The sequence below is a fragment of the Apium graveolens genome, unplaced genomic scaffold (genome assembly GCF_009905375.1).
Source record: "Apium graveolens cultivar Ventura unplaced genomic scaffold, ASM990537v1 ctg1933, whole genome shotgun sequence".
Lineage (NCBI taxonomy): Eukaryota > Viridiplantae > Streptophyta > Magnoliopsida > Apiales > Apiaceae > Apium > Apium graveolens.
The window spans coordinates 1-20,367 of NW_027417456.1; the positions used below are offsets into that span (position 1 = coordinate 1).

The 20,367-nt window shown below is 39.7% G+C and overlaps 1 long non-coding RNA gene across 1 annotated transcript; it reads left to right on the forward strand.

Annotated features, from left to right (window-relative positions):
• The first annotated feature begins 1,490 nt into the window (after nt 1–1,490).
• Nucleotides 1,491–20,266, forward strand: LOC141700234 (uncharacterized). Its single transcript, XR_012566257.1, has 2 exons — nt 1,491–1,745; nt 19,793–20,266. It is a non-coding gene; the product is annotated as an uncharacterized LOC141700234 (long non-coding RNA).
• Nucleotides 20,267–20,367: the final 101 nt, after the last annotated feature.

Genomic DNA, 20,367 nt, shown 5'->3' on the forward strand with positions numbered 1-20,367 from the left:
ATTTTTCTGTGTGGGGTAGGATTTAGCCTTGTTATTTGCTTTAATCCCCTGAACTTAAAATTGTCTTCTTTCTCTTTCCAAACTCTTAGACGAGTATATAATTATAAAAATATAACATTGTGTTCTACTACACTATAAACCATTAGCCTACATTCTAGTATTCGTCGGAAAGAGTAGTATAAATCCCCGAGTCGAGCTGAGCTTTCTTATCGAACAAAAATCGTGTACGAGCTCGAGTTCGTTAACTACGAGCCGAACACGAGCTTATTCACGAACATAAACGAGCCGAGCCAGAAAAATTCAGGTCAACCGTTATTTGACTGTGAAATAACGTATCAAATATTTTTTTTGAAATTTTGGTTATATCACTAAATATATATATCTTGACCTCCATACTGTTGGATCGATGGAAAATATTTAAAAAAAAATCAAACCCTATTCATGACTAAACACTAGTTAGCGGTAATAGTCAAATTAATGTTGGCTGTTAAAAAACAACCAAATAAAATTATCTTGATTTGAATCTTTGGTTTATCATTAAAATATATTTATTTTGACTCCATACGCTTATAGATCATTAGAAATAATTTTAAATAAGTCGAGACACCAATATAGACTAAACACTAGTTACTAGTACTAGTCAGACTAATGTTTGACTGTTAACATAGCAAATCAAATAAAATTATTTTGATCTGTAATTTTGGTTATATCAATAATATATATTATGACATCCATACGGTTAGATCGATATAAAGTATTTTTAAAATAATCAAAACAACAAATCAGGACTAAACACTAGTTTGTGGTAATAGTCAAACTAATGCTTGACTGTCAAAATAACAAACCAAATAAAATTATCTTGATTTGAAACTTTGGTTATATCATTAAAATATATTTATTTTGGCATCCATACGCTTGGATCAATTAGAAATAATTTTAAATAAGTCGAGACACCAATATGGACTAAACACTATTTACTAGTACTAGTCAAACTAATGTTTGACTGTTAAAATAGCAAACCAAATAAACTTATTTTGATACTGAAACTTTGGTTATATCAGTAAAATATATATTTTATGACATCCATGCGGTTGGATCGATATAAAGTAGTTTTAAAATAATCGAAACAACAAATTTGGACTAAACACTAATTAGAGTTGCTAGTCTTGACCGTTAAAATAGAAAATCAAATAAAATTGTTTTGATTTGAACTCTGGTTATATCATTAAAATATTCAGGATAATATTTAAATTTTTTCGAGTTTTACCGAGCGAGCTCGAGCTCGAGCCGAACAATCCAAAACTCTGGCTCGAGCTCGTTTTGCTTAAAGAACACATTTGTCTGTTCGAGATCGAGTTCGTGTTCGTTAACGAGTCGAGCCGAATGAGCTTTTTAACGAGGCGAGCTCGAGCTTGTTCCACGAATAGCTCGGTTTGTGAACAACCCTATATATATAGAGGGGGAGGGAGAGATTACAGGGGAGAGATGGAGATTGGTTGTACAAATTAGAGAAAGAAACTTAGATTTTGAGAGAGATAGAAATCCAGGGATGCAGATGTACGTAGTGAGAAAGATGAATTTTGTGTGTATTATATTAGTCCTCATCGTAGAAGGCGCAAATTGAGCCTATTGACTTACTAAAAACGTACCTGTATGTACCAGTGTTGCACGGGACGTGGGTCGTTCCGGGACGGGGTACGAGTTCAGGTACGTGGGACGTGGATGTAAAGGAATCGGGTTCGCAGGTCGATACAAGGAACCCTTTATTTATTTATTTATTTATTTTATTAGTATTTTGTACATAAAAAATGAAAAACATAAATGTATTACCAAATTTTTCCAGCAAATTAGTTGACTTCTTTGACATGATTTGTATTCTGCCCTTCAACTTATTTATACATAGCAAGAATAGGCTGCAAGTGAGCAAGTCATCCATTGATTCACATTAACATTCTGGTAACTTATTAATTATACAAACTACAGCCTTGTAAACCGGGAGGTCCTGGACAATATATTATACAACAACAAGAATATACACTAACAGTAAATCATGAATCCAAGTAATATTAAACCGAAACATCTTCCAGTAATATTAAAAATCAAAGCATCAAAGTTTAGAGTTTAGACAAGACTAGAAACTTTATAAACCACAACAATATTCCAAAAATAAAACCAAAACAGAGTCATAGAGATCTCAAATACATCATCAAATCATCAAATATAAAATAAATTTGATCCACCCATTTACTCCCAGTTTGTATCTTCTAGTCTTACAGCAGATTCCTCCAACAGTGAATTCTCCGGATTGACATCCCACTCTTTGATGGCCCCTTTTTTATAGCTTTCTGAACAATGCAAAAGACGAGTATTGGAATGAATAAACATGAGTTTATCAGCCCTTGCAGCATTGAGCCTATTCCTTTTTGCATTATGAATATACGAGTACGTGCTCCAGACTTGTTCAGCGGAAGAACTACTTATTGGCTGTGACAAAATTTTAAAAGCAACTTCAGCCAATTGTGGAGTTTCTGAACCATATGTAGACCACCAGGAAATTGGATTCATGGACACTGCATCAACTCTAGTTGCGAGAGAGCCAAAAATCCTTTCTTTTGCTTGGAATTTTGAAAGCCGTTCACGTAAAAGTTTTCTTTCACTTGCATCTTCACCAATTTTTTCCAAGACTGTCATTACCCCCTTTAACAACCTCCAAATCTTGATTTGGAGGGCGCCTAGGGATACCACCTGGAGCTTCGATTCTCAAGTAATTAGCATCATAAAAATGAGGGTTGAGTGAAAATCCCAAACAGTGCATTGGAACATTCATTTTCTCTCAGCGACTAACTAAAATTTCCTACACTTTATGATGATCGGCAACATGGTAACTATATTTCATAGCATTAGTTATCTCTCCTAACATGCAATCCATCATCCCATAAATCTCTCCCATTTTCGGCCCTTCACCATCAGAAAATTTAATCATTAAATATATTGGTTTGGTGATGGCTAATATATTATCAACCTCTTCCCAAAACTGATCATCCCCAATAGTTGCAGCGATCTCTTCCCCAAGATTTTTCACTCCCACTTCACTATTCCTTACTCACTCCTTCCAAGCCATTAAAACCACTGTCGTAGCAAGAGACTCCCTACACTTTTTTACTCTTCTTGACATGTGATGTGCTGCAAATCTAGTTTTAGCCACTTTAAGTAATTCAAGATTAGAATTTGTTCTAAACATGGCTAGGGCATGTGAGTGATTAATAAAAAACTTAACTAAATCGTTAGCCCTTTTACATGTTATACCTAAAATTTGGCATTGGGTCATGTCGGGTCAATCGGAATAGAATCAGGGCAAGAGGAGGAAGGATAAGGTTGTGGGCTGCCATGTACTAAGGGAGGACGCGCCCTCTGTACATGGGATGCGGCCAACCTGTAGTGGATTGTGTGAGTTGAATTGTTTGAAGCCAAGATTGCAATGCCAAGGGGACTAGGACGCGTCTGGAATTTTGGGCGCGCGCCTTGCCTGAGTAAAGTTAGCAAGATGGATTATCCACATGATAAAGTTTCAATGCAAGAGAATTGTGTGCATTCTCCACATAGAGGACGCGTCCTGGTCTTGGGAGATGCATACCATTGAATGAGTTGGGCTGGTCTTACCTATGACAAGGCAGACCAGGATATCTTGAGGACAGGGCAAGCATGAAAAGAGGAATGGAGATTGTTTTTACTAACATATTTGCTGCTGGTACTCTTTGAAGAATTCCCTCCTTGAGACGGTCAAGGAGGGGGATGTCCGTGAAAAGCTTGAAGGCCTCCTCCTGTAGTCAACGGTTGTCCTCATCGGGGATGCGGGATTAATTTTGGTGTGTGTTTTGGGAACTCTGTTCTTGCATTCAACGGGTGTCCTCGTTGGAGAACTTTGGAGTCATCTTGCACTTTGCACCCAAGAGCTTAGGATCACCTGTCCTGTTATCTGGTGGGTTATCCTCATTCGGGGGAGGGGACAGGGACGCGTCCAGCATTTGGGGTGAACCGTGACTATACCTGCGTTCGTAAATCAAGGGAAATAGCTGTAGCGGAGTGTTATCCCTGCGCAGGGAGATGCACTATCCGTGAAGTCCTACGATTACGGACGAGTCTTTGGTCTCATAGTTGGACATTCCTAAAACTAGCGGAAGATGAATTCTGGAAGGACTTCTACCGGGCCTAGGAATGAGAAGTCTAAGTCCATTGGATTTCTTGTTCCCCAATAACTACGTCAGGATTGAATACTATATAAAGGGTACGTAGGCACATTGAGAGGGGTAGGTAGTTGAGAGCTAAAAAAGAGCCACAACTTGCCATAATCAATCTCAGCCACCAATTAACATACAACCACCGTACACTACTCGATTTTCCGGCGAAGAACCACCGTCGTAGATCTTAATTCCGGCGAGAAACCTCAAACTTTGTTGTTACCAGATTCCTCCGTCAACAAATTGGCACTAGGAGGGGTGCTGATTAAGATCATAGTCTTGGAAGGAAAAGATGTCTTACAATCATGATGGAAGTTTTTACGATGGAAGTGATAGCAGATCTGAAGGAGAGGGCGAGGGATGTTACACTCGCCATGAACCCTACGTGCCCAAAAACATAGTGGATCCTCCGTGAGCTCCAGATGTGGGAGGAACGCCACCAGTTCTCATCAGCAACGCTGATATATTGGAGCAATTGTATCGTATAAGGGATACTCTGAACAACTTCAACTCAAGGTTGAGCACGGTGGAGTGTCGCAAAACCAGGAGAGGTCGTCGTTTTCCCCGCCATGGCCACGCTGTGAAGAAGGTGCCCATGGTCGAAAGAGATACCCACGATGTTCGCGGCCAAGCCGATAGAGGAAACCTACGAATTACTCCACGACGCTTGGAATACTCAGATGATGTCGAGCCTATTGTAGAGCTTATCGATGAGGACACCGATGGAAGAGAGCCCTCGAATCGACAATCAGGTTGTTCCACACCCGCATAGATTTGGGTGTACGATAGACGAATGTCGTCGTGCGGAGAATATCCAGAATCAAGATGAGGAAAGAAAATATTTTCAACTCTAAAGAGGAGACTTGGCATAAGGCTGGAAGATGACGATTTGAGGAGGATGTTTCCAGACTGGCAAAAGGAAGGAAACGGTGAAGAAGTGAGGCCCCGTGATATGACGCGTGTGCCCCTACGTATCCAAGGGATGATAGGGTGCGGCACAGCGAATACGAGCGTGCCTCTCCACGTGGGAAGATTTGGAAGTTACGGCAGAGGTTATCAAAGGAATGGACGGGGAGGAACGGGATAACAGCATGGGAGGGCGCCCTATTAATGGGAGACCAGAGGGCGCGCCCTCAACTGAAGGAGCCCCTGTCATTGTTCCCGTGGCTTCTCACAGTGCTACGGGCAATAGTTGCAGAACGCGTCCGAATGACCAGGACGACATCCGAATGCAAGAAGGGTTGCAAAAAAACAATGATGTACCGAGGCACGACCAGGAGGAACCTCGCGCACAGGAGAATATTCAAAATCAAGATGACAATATACCACAGCCACAGCCAAAGGGCGAGGGGCGGCGAGATCCATCGGTACACCGGGGGATAACCAAGGGGAACAACAATAGGTTGTGGAGCAACCCTAACAGCTCAACATTCAAACCGTTCCTGGAGTAGGGACATTTAATTTGGATGATCTTAAGAGGTTGCTCAACCATCTTGAAGGAGGTAGGGTTACAGCAACTGTGCAAGCCCCGTCCCCTTTCTTTGTTGTTGTAAGGGAAGCGCAACTACTTGTTGGATATAGAAACACGACCAATGACTTGCGCATTCATGAAAACTCTGACCTCGTGGAATTCTTGGGACGCTCCAACATTGAAATGGATGTATACCAGGTACCTGACTTGGCACGATGCCGTCTTTTGGCAGCAACTTTTAGAGAAGGTGCTCAACAGTGGTTCCAAAACTTGGCCCGGGGATTATCACGTCATGGGAACAAATGAAAACCTTGTTTTTGACTCAGTTCTAGGCTGCGGTGAAGTATACACCGCCTGTTACCACACTGGCCAATGTGAAGGAAGGGGAAAGCTTGACCTCATATTTCAAAAGGTTCAATGCAGAGTCTACCTTGGTGAGAGGCGCAACCGACGAAATACTGAAAATACTTCTTATAGCTGGTCTTCGCGTGGGAATAGATTTCTGGAAACATTTGCAAGGAAAAGACGTGTCGTTAGCTGATGTACTGGCACAGGCTGAGTCCTTCAAAGCAATTGAGCAATCGCTTGCAGAAACAAAGAAGAATGATAATACCCACAACTCAAAGGGGCGAACTAAGAGGAGAGATAGGTCTGCGAGTCCAGAGTATCGGCGGATTGCTCGATGTCCTAAAAGGGTGAATGCCGTGAACGTACGGAGAGAGTAGAATCCCCCATCGAATTATGAAAAGTGAGTGAGTAATTATACTCCCCTGGCGGCGTCCATTGATCACATCTTTGAAGTAAACGACGACAAAGGAATCTTAAAGAAACTAGACCGCTTGACCTCGTGGCAGAGTAGAGAAAACGATGATAAGGGGATAGATGAAAGGCATTCCCCACAAGCAGACGTTGATGAGAAGTCAACTGAGGTTAAGTTCCAAAGAGGCGAGAGTATCAGGGAAATTTTCAGGGGAATCCATTTGTTGGTGATGGTTATCGGGCGTTGGAAAGAAATGCTAGAGAGGCACGACACCTACCACTTACCAACATTCAAAGCTTGGAGGATAGACCTCTGAAAATATTCAAAGGGGAATCCGACGATATTACGTTCAAAGAAAGAGAGTCAACATGGGTACATCATCCTCATAATGACGCGTTGGTAACTATGCTCATCGGGACGATGAACGTGCATCGGGTCTTCTTGGACAACGGGAGCTCTGCGAACATCTTGTATTATAGCGCGTACAAGAAGTTGGGTTTCCCAGATAGTGGCATGAATTTTGAAGATGTACACGTCTACGGCTTTACTGGAGAAGCAGTAAGGGTTATGGGTTCGATTAGACTTCCTGTCACACTTGGGGAAGGAGCTTTGTCTGCTACTCAAATGATAGACTTCAAAGTGCTGGATCAGGAGTCCGTGCACAATGTGCTGTTGGGAAGACCTAGGTTGCGAGCATTCAAAGTGATAACCTCGATACATCACTTGATGATAAAGTTCCTGACACCTAACAGAGTGGGCAGTCTGAGGGGGTCGCAATACGAATCACGCGACTGCTATCACAAGGCTGTTAAAGAATTTTGCAGGACAAGGTATGAAGGAAAAGTTCTACCTGTTGAGGATTCGACGGGTATTCAGGTGAAACCAAATGGAGAAGTTCACGCCCATTATTTTGTGGAGGATCCAGAGGAAGAAAAGACTCGTATAACCAAAGCTCCTGCTTTGATATCGGGGAATGTTTCGAGGATTCGCAATGTGGAGGAAGTCATGGTGAATCTTGAGAGATATTATGCAGAGGGAAATCAATGGAGAAAAGTTGGAAGGAAGAAGTGAAATCTTACAAAGCCTGAAAAGTAACCCCAAGGTAGAGCCTCCTCAAAAACAGGACGGGCCCTTGGAGGGTGAAAGTGGGCATGAGGTTGATGCTCCTTAGAAGAAGGATGTGCCCTCATGTTGGCAATGTCAAAAAATAATGGTCCTCTAACTGAGGACGCGTCCTCCACACCTGCAATGCATGAAACTATGCCTTGTTCTGAGGTGGATGCTCCCAGCTGTATGGACGCACCCTCACGTGCAAGAATGGAAGTAGAAGACCCCCGGGACTTTGATTTCGATCTAGATCCTAGGATCCCAATGTTTGCTGAGAAAACATGGCCAGCTGAGGACACAATATCTGTTCCAATCGATAAAGATGATTCAAGCAAGATTTTGAAAGTGAGATCGCAGTTAAGTTATGAGATGAGAGAAAGACTCATCCATCTTTTTAATTAAAAATCTCGACGTCTTTGCACGGAGTCATTCAGACATGGTTGGGATCGACCCGCGAGTTATGTGTCATCGTTTGAATATCTTCCCTAACTGCACAGGCGTGCGACAAAAGCATCACCCGGTGAGCTGAGAAAGGGCGATAGCATTGAAGGAGGAGGTAGATTGACTGTTGGAATTCGGGTTAATTAAGGAATCTTTCTACCCCGAGTGGCTCGCAAATCTAGTGCTTGTGAAAAAACCGAACGGGAAGTGGAGGACGTGTGTAGATTTCACAGATCTTAATAAAGCCTGCCCGAAGGATAGTTTTCCACTCCCATGAATTGATCAGTTAGTCGATGCGACAGTAGGGCATGCCTTGTTAAGCTTCATGGATGTGTATTCCGGTTATAATCAAATTCCGATGTACGGGTCCGATCAAGAGCATACATCCTTCATCACTGATAGAGGGTTATATTGTTACATAGGGATGCCATTTGAATTGATCAACGCAGGCGCGACTTACCAACGGTTGGTGAACATGATGTTCAAAAATCAGATTCGAAGGACCATGGAGGTATATGTAGATGACATGTTGGTTAAATCGAAGGAGGCGAATGATCATATCAAGCACCTGATGGAGATGTTTAACATTCTAAGGAGGTTTCGCATGAAGTTGAATCTGCAGAAGTGCTTATTCGATGTTGAGTCGGGCTAGTTTCTTGGGTTCATTGTCAATCATAGGGAAATTGAAGCTAACCCTGCGAAGATCAAGGCACTGCTAGACATAGTGTCCCACAAGTGTATAGTAGGAGCAAAGCTTAACTGGGAGAATTGCTGCGTTGAATCAGTTTGTTTCTAAATCATCCAACAGATGTAAGGAATTCTTTAAGGCGATTAAAGGGCAGAGAAAGACTTTGTGTGGACACTAGAATGTGAGGAAGTGTTTAGGAGGATCAAGGAGCAACTGGGGAACCCTTCAATGCTGTCAAAACCATTGGATGGGGAGTCTCTAATGCAGTTTCGGAGTATTCAATCAGCGCAGTTTTATTGAGAGAAAAGGATGTGCAACAGTCACCAGTGTATTATGTGAGTAAGTGGCTGCATGATGCTGAGACTTGCTATACCAGCATGGAAAAGTTGGTTTATGCCTAAATTCTCGCATCAAGGAAGCTGCGTCCATATTTCCAAGCGCATTGAATTGAAGTCTGTACAGCATATCCTCTGCGGCAAGACCTTCACAAACCAGAATCATCGGGAAGGATGTTGAAATGGGCTGTGGAGTTGGGGCAGTTTGACTTGGAATACATGCCTCGCACAGCAATCAAAGGGCAGACCTTAGCTGATTTCTTGTTAGAATTTGATTCTGAAGTTGATGATAAGGCTCTGGTGGCGTTGCATCCGTCTCATCCTGAAGTTTTAGAAGAGTTTCCACATCCCTGGTGGATTTTGCATGTGGATGGAGCAGTTAACAATGGAGGAATAGGCGCGGGTAAAGTGCTTGTACCTCTAGAAGGCCATCACCTGATGAGCGCGATCCACTTTAAGTTCTATGCTACGAATAATGATGCGGAATATGAAGCACTGATTAATGGCCTAAAAATTTCTTTGGAAATGGGAGTGCGGAACCTAATTGCAAAAAGTGACTCGGAGTTGGTGGTAAACCAAGTGAATAGGGGATTTCAAGCGCGAGGACCGCGTATAGAACTATACTTGAGGTGCACGCAACGGCTAATTTTAAAGTTCAAGGAGGTCAGACTGGAATGTGTACCGCGAGAAAAGAACAGCAACGCGGATGCTCTGGCAAAAATGGGATCCCAGCAGGAAGCCGTGTTGTTGGGATCTATACCCTCGGAACTCCAAGAAATTCCTAGTATCCCAAAGGTCGAAGTGATGCAAGTAGATGATGCTCCCAAGGAAATCTGGATGACGCCCATTCTTGCCTACATTCACAAGGGAGTACTCCTTGAAGATGGGTTCAAGACTCGGCGACTCCGATACCAGGCAACGAGGTATGTGGTGTATGATGAAGTTTTATATAAAAGAGGCTTCAATCAACCGCTACTCAGATGTGTCAACGAAGAAGGAAATTATATTTTGAGGGAAGTGCATGAAGGAATTTGTGGTAATCACTCAGGGGTAACTCGTTGGCGATGAAAATTTTACACCAAGGTTATTATTGGCCTACAATGGAGGATGCTGCGAACTTCGTTAGAGCATGCGATCGCTGCCAATGTTTTGCGAACTACTCATCTATGCCAGCAACGCTCTTGACACCTATGGTGAGTCCATGGCCATTTGCCATGTGTGGGATTGATCTTAATGGGGAGTTACCCAAGGCTAGAGGAGATGTCAAGTATGCAGTGGTTGCGGTTGATTACTTTACTAAGTGGGCGGAAGCCATGCCGCTGACGACTATCACCGCAAAGAAAATCAAAGACTTTGTCTTCACCTCCATTGTGTGTAGGTTCGGAATACCTTATAAGCTTGTCTCTGATAACGGGAAAGCAGTTTGATAGCAAGGAATTACGACGACTGTGCGAGGATTTGAAGATTAAGAAGGAATTCGCGGCAGTCTATCATCCGCAGAGTAATGGACAAACAGAGGCTGTCAATAAAATAATAAAGCATATTCTCAAGACCAAACTGGAGGATTGCAAAGGGAATTGGCCCGAAGAACTCCCAAAAGTGTTGTGGTCCTACAATACTACTCCAAGATTTACTACGGGAGAATCTCCGTTTATGCTCACTTACGGGTACGAAGCTATGGTTCCCATGAAAGTTGGTTCATGATCGCTTCGTAGAGATCGTTACGCGGAGGAGGATGCAAAAGTTAACCAAAGGCTTCACTTGGACCTTTTGGAAGAAACAAGAGAAAATTCCCAGTTAAGGCTCGCGGCATACCAACAGCGTGCTGCAAGGTACTACAACAATAAGGTAAAGGGACAACTGCTGAAGGTAGGGGATCTGGTGCTCAGGAAGGTGCTGCCAAACACAAAGAATCCTCGGCATGGAGTATTTGGAGCTAATTGGGAAGGACCATACAAGATAAAAGCAATCTTAGGAAGGACCATACAAGATAAAATCAGGTGCAGGTGAAACGAGGACGCGTCTTGAGCTAAGGACGCGCTCATTATATAACTTATCAAATGAAATTATAAAAACAAGATAACCAGTAAAGCAAAAATATGCATGAAAGTAATTCAATAGGACGCGACCTCTTAGAGCAATGCTCCACTTTTAGCATTTCATAAAACGCATCCAGACTGATATCAATCATTGTATTACTTTGGGTTATCTCGAAGCACTTGTTTTCTAAAAGTAAAGGTTGACGCGCCCATTTATGAGGACGGGCCCATATATTGTGCGTTTCATAACAGGAAAAGTTGAGTATGTAAAAACGGGCTATCATATTGGAAAAAACTTAAAGCGCATAAATACATCATCCAAAAGTTTGAAAGTCAAAATACGAATACAACTTGCAAGGCTTAAAAGAACCTGCTCCCTTGGAATAGTTCAGAAAAAGTTCATTAATACAAGGAAGACGCGTCCTAGGCAGGGGGCGCGTCCTGAGGCTTATCTTGATCTTTTGGGGGAGAAAGTGGAGGCTGGGTTTGAAGTGGAGAAGGCACAGGGGACGCGTCATCTTCTTCCAAGCCTAGGATGATCCTTTTGCTCTTTATGGAATCTGCAGCCCTGATTCTGAAATCATTCACCCACTTTTGGGTATCCTCATCAAACTTGGAAAACGTGTATTCTGGGTTATTTGCTATGAACCCAGAACACCACTCTTCAAAACCAGTTGCAAACCCATTTTGATATACCAGCTTCTTCTCTTCCTTCCAGCCGTGCAGTCTGTCATCATTTATGGTGTCAAGCTCCAACTGCATGGTGGAATTCAGAGTAACTACGCTTTCCACAGCCTTCTCCACAGAGGTAACATTGCCTTCAAGCTGTGCCTTCTCACCCTCAAGAAGCGTCTTGTCTTGCTGCAACCGCAGGATCTCAGCATCTTTTTCTTTGACAACAAGGTTCAGATTCTTCTCCAATAATCTAATTATATCTTCAGCTTGACTTTTGACGGTGTCAGTAGCAGCAATACGCGCCCTCAGCTTGGCAGCCATGTTAGCACTTTGCCTTGTGTGCAAATGAAGCTCAGTTGCTGCTTTTACCATAGCTTGCTCAGTTTGCTCCTCTGTTCTGAAAGTCCAACCCCTTATCTCCTCCTAAGTAAAAGTTCCAGAAGAGGACGCGCCCAGATATCTAAGGATGAAAGACTGATCATCCGGGACAGTCTTCTGGCGTTTGGGGGGCGCGTCCTCCCTGTCTGAAATGTTCACCACAGTGGTATCATTTTTGGGGGAGGAGAGGGGGCCACAACAGCTGGAGGATCTTTAGCTTTGGGATCAGTCTTTTGCAGCAGCAGGCTTGCTTCTCCCAGTTTTCAGCCTTCTAGAGGCACCAATTGCAAATCCCTTAGGAAGAGAAGTCATATCTGTGGAATGACATAGTAAACATTAGTCCTGGACGCGCCCAGACAAGAGGACGCGCCCTGCTGAAGATAAAAGTTGTAGCAATATGGAAAATGACAAATAGGCATATTATAATTCTGGCCAAATTTCTGAATATTGGACGCGTCTTGGGTATATCGACGTGTCCTATATGAATTATGGAAACTTATATGCCTATGGATAGAATATGGACATCAAGGTTTACTACAATTAATAGCATTATGAAGTCTTGCAGGACAGTGAACAACTTTGTGTGAACATCAATATTATGTGTATAACAGGAAGACGCGTCCTAAAGCCATGACACGTCCAAAGCAAATATACGGGCTTGGAAACATATATATGAATCAGACTAAGTTAAAACTATGCACGTTAAAGTACAACTATGACGCGTCCTACTTTGATGACGCGTCCTACTTTGATGACGCGTCCTATCTTACCCTGTTCTAAGTCCACTTGTCTGTTAATGTCAAGTTGGACCAATTCCGTGGCGTTGAGCCCTTTAGCTTTTTCAGAAGCTGTGAGAACGGGCTTTCCATTGTAAAACTCACGGAACTTACAAATGGAACCCACTCTCGATGATAAGGCTCCAACCTTTTTCAGATTGGCTTCTGTAATCATTTCCTTGAGATTGAAATGATTTTCAACATATTTTAGTACTTTTTCTGCTCTCTTTTTCCTCTTCCCTATAAGTTCTTTCTGAGTTCTTTTATCTAAGAAAGGAAAAATGAGAGTTATTAGAAAGAAAATGAAAAAGCTTGGTGAAGTAGTAGACGCGTCCGGAATGCTAAGACGCGTCCTGAAGGCAACATTTACTTGGATCCAGATTAAAGCGTACATGAGCTCTCTTAACATCATAGATGTTAAAAAATGGCTCTTTCCTGTCTTTCTCGTGACTCACCTTGCTCTCATTGAAGCCCTTGTTATTTAGCCACTTGTTGACAACAAAGAATTGGTAACCAGGAATGGACTTCCTAAGGCTGAAAAAATAGCTGAACTCATGGAGGGCGCGCCCAATCCCAGGTTGTGGTACATGATATATAAGGCCCACGCTAACTTGTATGAGTTTGGGGACAGTTGAACTAGAGTAACGTCGTACCACTTTAGAATTTTCTTGATGTATGGGTGCAAGGGCGCACCCACACCCAAAGAAATGAGTTTTAGGGTAAGAACCATCCTAGGGATCCTCAGATTCTCCATGTTGAAAATATGGGGCCTCATCTTTCTAAGAGGACGCACCCAGATGTCTCCATGTCGTAATATTTCATGGTCCATCCAATCTCCAGGTCTGTTGCACTAGATTTCATGCCAACACAAGCTAGTTTGTTTTCTTTCTTTCTCCAGACATTCTTTTCTGCCTTAGGTAGATCTTCGAGCTCTTTCCGGTCGAAATCAAGCTCTACATCGCTTGGCTCCCAATGCTCCAGTGGGGAGACAAATTGTTGAGGAGAGATGGGGTATTTTTCAGGCTCGGGAGCTCTTTTCTCAAACTCACTCTCACTGTGAGGAGAAGGCGCGTCCTGAACATGAGACGCGTCTTGAACAGGAGATGCATCTTGAGCAGATGGGGACGCGCCCTCATCAGAGTTGATTTTATGTTCGTGAGATTTACTGGATGATGGGATAATTTCATCGTCAGTCCAATCTTCAATTGCCAAGCTGCGTGTAGTCTGGGAAGTTCTCTTGCGTTTTAGCTTTTACTTTCCAACTCTTGCACTTAGGGGGGGTATTGTCTATGGATTCAGAGCTTGAGCTTGACATGATTGAAGTTTTTGATTTCAGAGATTCAAATACGCGAGATTCTGCTTCAGGGAAAGAGTCTGTCCTATGATATTCAGGTAGTTCGGGACTGAAAGTAAGGGGAAGTGGAGAATCAAGCCCAAGACGTGTATTGAAAGCTTTGAAAGGATGAAACGGAGAGGATGAAGACGCGTCCTCCAGCTGAAACAAGAAGGGAAATGTTTTTGAGGACTCGTCCATTACGTAGAAAAAGGTATAAAGATAGGGGAAGTGCGAGGACGTGTCCTAGAGAATATGTCGCGAGGAAATAGCTAATGGTCTAGAAAAATATGGCATAAAACGCATCATAGTCTGATAGTGTGTCTACTCTGTTCTAGTTGGGACAAATTAGCTTATGTCAGTTGAACTATGCAATAAACAAACAATAGGACGCGCCCTATAAGGAAGACGCGTCCAGAAAGACTGAAACACAGTAGAAGTTCAATCGATCATGGTCAATTTGGGGAAAATTCATTAAACCCTAAAAATATTTAATTGAGAATCAAAAAAGCAAAAGATGGCACTTTTATAGATACATACATATATGCATACAAAAATGAAGAACAGTTCAGGGAGAAAAGAAGTATACGAACAGATACATACATATATGCTTATTACGGTCGATTTACTCGATGAAATGAAGAAATAAAGAGGGATCTACATACCTTGTGAGTTGGGGAATCGATTGAGTTGAAGAAATCTGAAAATGAACGAAGAAACAACTGTATTTTGAACTTAAAGCCTCTGCTTGAATGGCGGCGACGACGATGGCTGAGAGAGTAAAATGATGATGTAGTTTTTGTTTTGGGGTATTTATAGGGGAATGGACATAATGACGTATGCAATAGTTGTAACGCAACGACTATAGGGCGTTTGGGTGGCTATTGGTTCAAGGAAGGACGCGTCCACCTCCAAAGACACGTCCTGTGATTGAAAGCCAAATTTTGCTGCTTGATTTTAAGGATAAAATTCCAACTTTGTTTTCAACTGAGTATGGAATTTGGGGTAGTTGTTATACCCAAAATTTGGCATTGGGTCATATCGGGTCAGGAACGGGTCAATTGGAATAGGATTGGGGCAAAAAGATGAAGGATAAGGTTGTGGGCTGCAATGTACAAAGGAAGGACGCGCCTTCTGTACATGGGACGCGTCCAACCTGTAGTGCATTGTGTGAGTTGAATTGTTTGAAGCCAAGATTGCCATGCCATGCCAAGGGGACTAGGACGCGTCTGGAATTTAGGGCGCGCGCTTGCCTGGGTAAAGTTGGCAAGATGGATTATCCACATGACAAAGTTGCAATGCAAGGGAATTGTGTGCATTTGAAACATAGAGGACGCGTCCTGATGTTGGGAGATGCATACTATTCAATGAGTTGGGCTGGTCTTTACCTAAGACAAGGCAGACCAGGATATCTTGAGGACAGGGCAAGCATGGAAAGAGGAATGAAGATTGTTTTTACTAACATATTTGTTGCATGTACTCTTTGAAGAATTCCCTCCTTGAGACGGTCAAGGAGGGGGATGTCCGTGAAAAGTTTGAAGGCCTCCAGGGGTATGCAAGGGAATTTGTGCTTTTTTCCCAGGTGGAGCACCAAGAAAGTGATAATGGATCCTTGTGTAAGAACTTGTATAAGATTTCTTGCAATGCTTGCAAACCCATTTTTCGAGCCTCCGGGATTTTTTCCAGTAGCCTTTGCCTGATTTTCTACCTCACAGAGTAGTGGTTTAAGGGTTGGATTTGGCTCATCAGTATCATCTGTGGGTGTCTCTGTTGGATGTACTTCTTCATCTTGATCCTGCTCATTAAACTCACCATCTTGGGAGATTTGTTCAGAGCGCCTTTTACTACCGCTTCCAAAAGCCATTTTTGATTGTATGTTTGTACAGTGTAGAGCTTAGTTTGATATGTATATATAGCAGCAGCTATAGGGTTTTATGTGTGTATAGAGGCTGGACACAGAAGTGTAATAGACAAAATTGATTCACATTCTATAATAAAATTAACGTTATTTTCAATACTAGTGAGAAACAGAGGCATAAATTGATTCCCTTTTAATTTTTTTTGTATTTTGGTTAATGAGATGTACAACAATATGTTTTGTTCGAAAAAGGAAGTAAATTATTATTTTTAAATTTAAACAAAACAAATCAAATGAAAAGAAGTTAGTAATGATTTAATCGAGTCCGAGTAACCTAGTATATAACTGGTATGTTAATCTATTATTTACAAACTACTAGTTTATCGGACGGGTTCCCGTTAATATTTATATATTTTTATTTTTATTTTATATAATTTTATTAAAATTCTAATATAAATAATTAAATACTTAAATTAACAACTATATAATTAAAATTTGATTATGTATAACTTTAAGTTAAATTAAATAATATAGTATAAAATAGTATATGGTTGATGAGATTTGAACGATTAACCTAGTTCATAAATAAAAATTAAATGTTTGATGTTAGAGTGGTTAGTGTATTTTATTTTATAAATATTAATATAAATATTTGTTCTTGGTGGGATCCAAACCAAGAAACTTATTTGTAATTTTATAAATAATAATATAAATGTTTGTTGTTGGCGGGATTCGAACCTGTAAGCTTGGGTGGTATATTTTTTTAGTATTCGATCTAACGGTTATGATCATTTGGCTAAAGATTTGACGGTCGTAATCGAAAGGGATAACCAAACACAGTGGTTAACCAAACTACAAATTATACCCCTGTTCGGTTATTATGTTTTGGTTTATTGACATATATATAAATTATACTCCGTCTAAACCATATGTTTGTAAATATGTTAAAGGATATATATAACCTATGTTACTCTAATTCTTCATTTTATGTTCGAGTACCCGTGTCGGAAATGGACACTCGGATATTTGTAACCAAGTCCGAGTAACATTATGTATAAGTGGAATATTAATCTATTATTTACAAACTATATCAACGATCCGGTTTTTCACTAATAAATAAAATGTATTCAGAGTCTCAGACTATATCATATGTTTGTAAATTTATCAACGAGCTAGTTTACCGACCTATATATAAAATGTACTTAGTCTAGCTAGGCCATATGTTCGTAAAATCTGTTCAGGGATATATATATATATATATAAATATATATATATAAGGAAATGATCAAATAAAAACTAAAATTAAAATGGAAACTAAGAACTAATCTTAAGTCATTAGATTAATCTTATCTAATGGTCGCCCCTAAAGCACTACACCCAACTAAGCTACACCCTTCCGCACACAATTTCAATGTTTTCCCTCCGTTTTTAATTTGATTTTTCCTGTCAAACCGTAATTTGTTTTTAAAATCCGACTTCACTGTATTTTTTTCCATCTCTAAATGATCGATTTGCATACCATATGTGTTATATTTCAAAGTAATTTAAAAAAAATATATTTGGTTTCTAGTTTCCATTGTAATATTGGTTTATATCGGAGTAACCCCCTATACATGTGTATATATATATTAGTATTTTTATCTATTGATTTACAAAATTTATCAACAAGCTAGTTTACCGACCTGTATATAAACTGTACTCAGTCTAGACCACATGCTCGTAAAATCTATTTATACATCAAACCGAATTTGAGTTGTACTTTTTTCAAACTGAACATCAAACAATGTACCGAATGTGGGATCATATATCAAAAAGTAATCGAATACGATCTTTTTTATGTTTTTGAAAAATTATTAAAATTCTTTTTACATACATTTAATTTAGTCTGTGCAAATTGTGAACGATCAAGATGATTATAATTATTGATTTTTTAAGTTGCATTTATGTATGCTTTTGATTTATATACGTCATAAAATAAATGTGCTAAAAATAACATTTTCCTTTAATTTACGAAGATTCCGCAATCAATTAAAAATGAATTTAATATAAAGCTAACATGAATTGAGTAAGAATCAATTTAAAAATAATCTTTGATTTTTTAGACAAATATTTTTACACAAATTATGTGTTCAATTTATTTTATGAGAAATATTAGTATCCCAAAAAAATGTTTTAAAAATCGGTCTAAACTTAATTGTTGATATCTTATTGATTATTGACTTTTTAATTATATAGAATCCTCGTACATATGTATTAGTATCACGAATGAAATTATATATAGTCATTTTAGAATATTTTTTGAAATCATCTTTTGTTAGTTGCACCATTTTCATTTAAAATAAATGACAGTAAGTTTGCAATAAATGAAGATTTGATAAACGAATCATCTCGTCAAATAAGTTTTTTTTCGGTTCCAACATGATAGAGATAAAGTATTTTTGATCTCGATAAATAAATAATCTCGATTAATGAATAAAATATTTCGATTCTAATAATATTTATTATCGAGATTTAAGTGTATATCAATTATAAATTATTTAATTTTTAATTAGTTATAGAAAACACAAAAGTCGTCTTCTTGAAATAAAAGATGCTCCTTTATTATATTTTAAGTTTCAATATAAACGGTGGAAAAAGGAAAAAATGAAGGAAAAATTACTATTTACTTTTTTACAAATTACAATACAAATATACATCTGTCTTTGTCAATCACTCCTCGGTGTGCGTCTCTTTGCTTTCTTCCTTTTGTCTTCTCCGCGTAGCCCTCTTCTTGATTATGTTTCTGCAGAAAAATTGATAGATACATACATATATACACCTGAGTCGTCATTTATCACCCATCACTTATCACCCTTATAACCCAAGAAACACTAAACACTTATCTTTTATTCATTTTTTTCTCCATTTACAGTCGTCGGAACAGAAACCACGGTTCGCTGGAAAATAGGTTATTTAAAATAAATCCCAGTTGTTACAGGCCTTAGTGCATTAGGTTATTTATTAGGGTTTCTATTCCTATATAAGTATTTTAATCCCCACATTGGTACAAAGCTTTGATTATACACTGTTCTTGGGAATAATGTTGAATATTTATTCCTGGGAATCGTATAATTCATTTCTTATTGATAAATCTTTGTTTTATTATTTGCTTTCAAATTACTGGGGGTATTTTGGTTAACAATTCGGCTATTTCAATGAACCGTGGGGCCTTTCCTGATTGGGATATGGGTTTATAATCAAATCAGTTGTTCCTTCTTTCTAAGATTTGTATGGACTTTGGTGCAGTAAGTTTTATTGGGTAACCTAATATGCCTAGTTTCACATATAACTGTTAATTTATCATTTGTAAACCTCAAATAACATGTTTCTGGGTTTTGTTTAAGTTTATCAAAATAGTGCTGAAGCTTATATTCCTGTGGCCAAAGTTTCCTTGTTCAATACCTAAGAAATGCACTTAATTTTTACGTGAGAGTTTTAGATGACTTTTGAGAGAGCTTTGACTTCGCATGCGGCTGGAATTCTAATTTATTGCTCAATTTGAGGCTTTTTTTCTTTTGTCCTCTGATTCCTGGATAGTGATGAAGGTTTTTTTTCTATTTTGTTGTCCTTATTGAAGCTTTATACTTTGGTTTTTGTACTTATTCAATTGGAAATTTTGTACAATTACTAATTGTTGTATATTTTTCATAGCAGGACATGGAGGCGATCTTCGTGTTTATTTGGAGGGTTTAGCTTTGGCAGAGGATGTTCAGGAATATGTAGAGCAAAATCCCTTTGGTCAAAAGCCCATTATAAAATCGGATCCGTCTTGGTCTTTCTATGCTGAAGTGATTCGCAACATGTCAAAGAAACGAAGAAGGAAGAGACTCCGAAATAAGTGAAATCCATATTTGGAAAATGGAGTTGCTTTAGCCCCCAAGTCTGTACCACTGTAGTGTTGAATATATCTCCACAAAGAAAAGCTTTTTGTTTAAAGTGCCAACAGTTTAAATGTTCTTAGCCTACATCATAATGCAGAATGTATAACAATTCTAGTTGTCTGGATTGTGGTAATCATGGCCTCGTATGGATGCGGTTATTGGGATGTGAATTGTTTAACTACCAAAGGGCACTGTCACAATGCATTAACACGCTAGTACATGTTTGTTAAAGATTAATTTTTCTTGATTCCGTAGCTTTGATATGTTTACCTTTACATAAATTTCATAGCAATTTTACAGGGTGTAGTTCACATAACAGTTATTTCTATATATTTAAGTATCCTATCA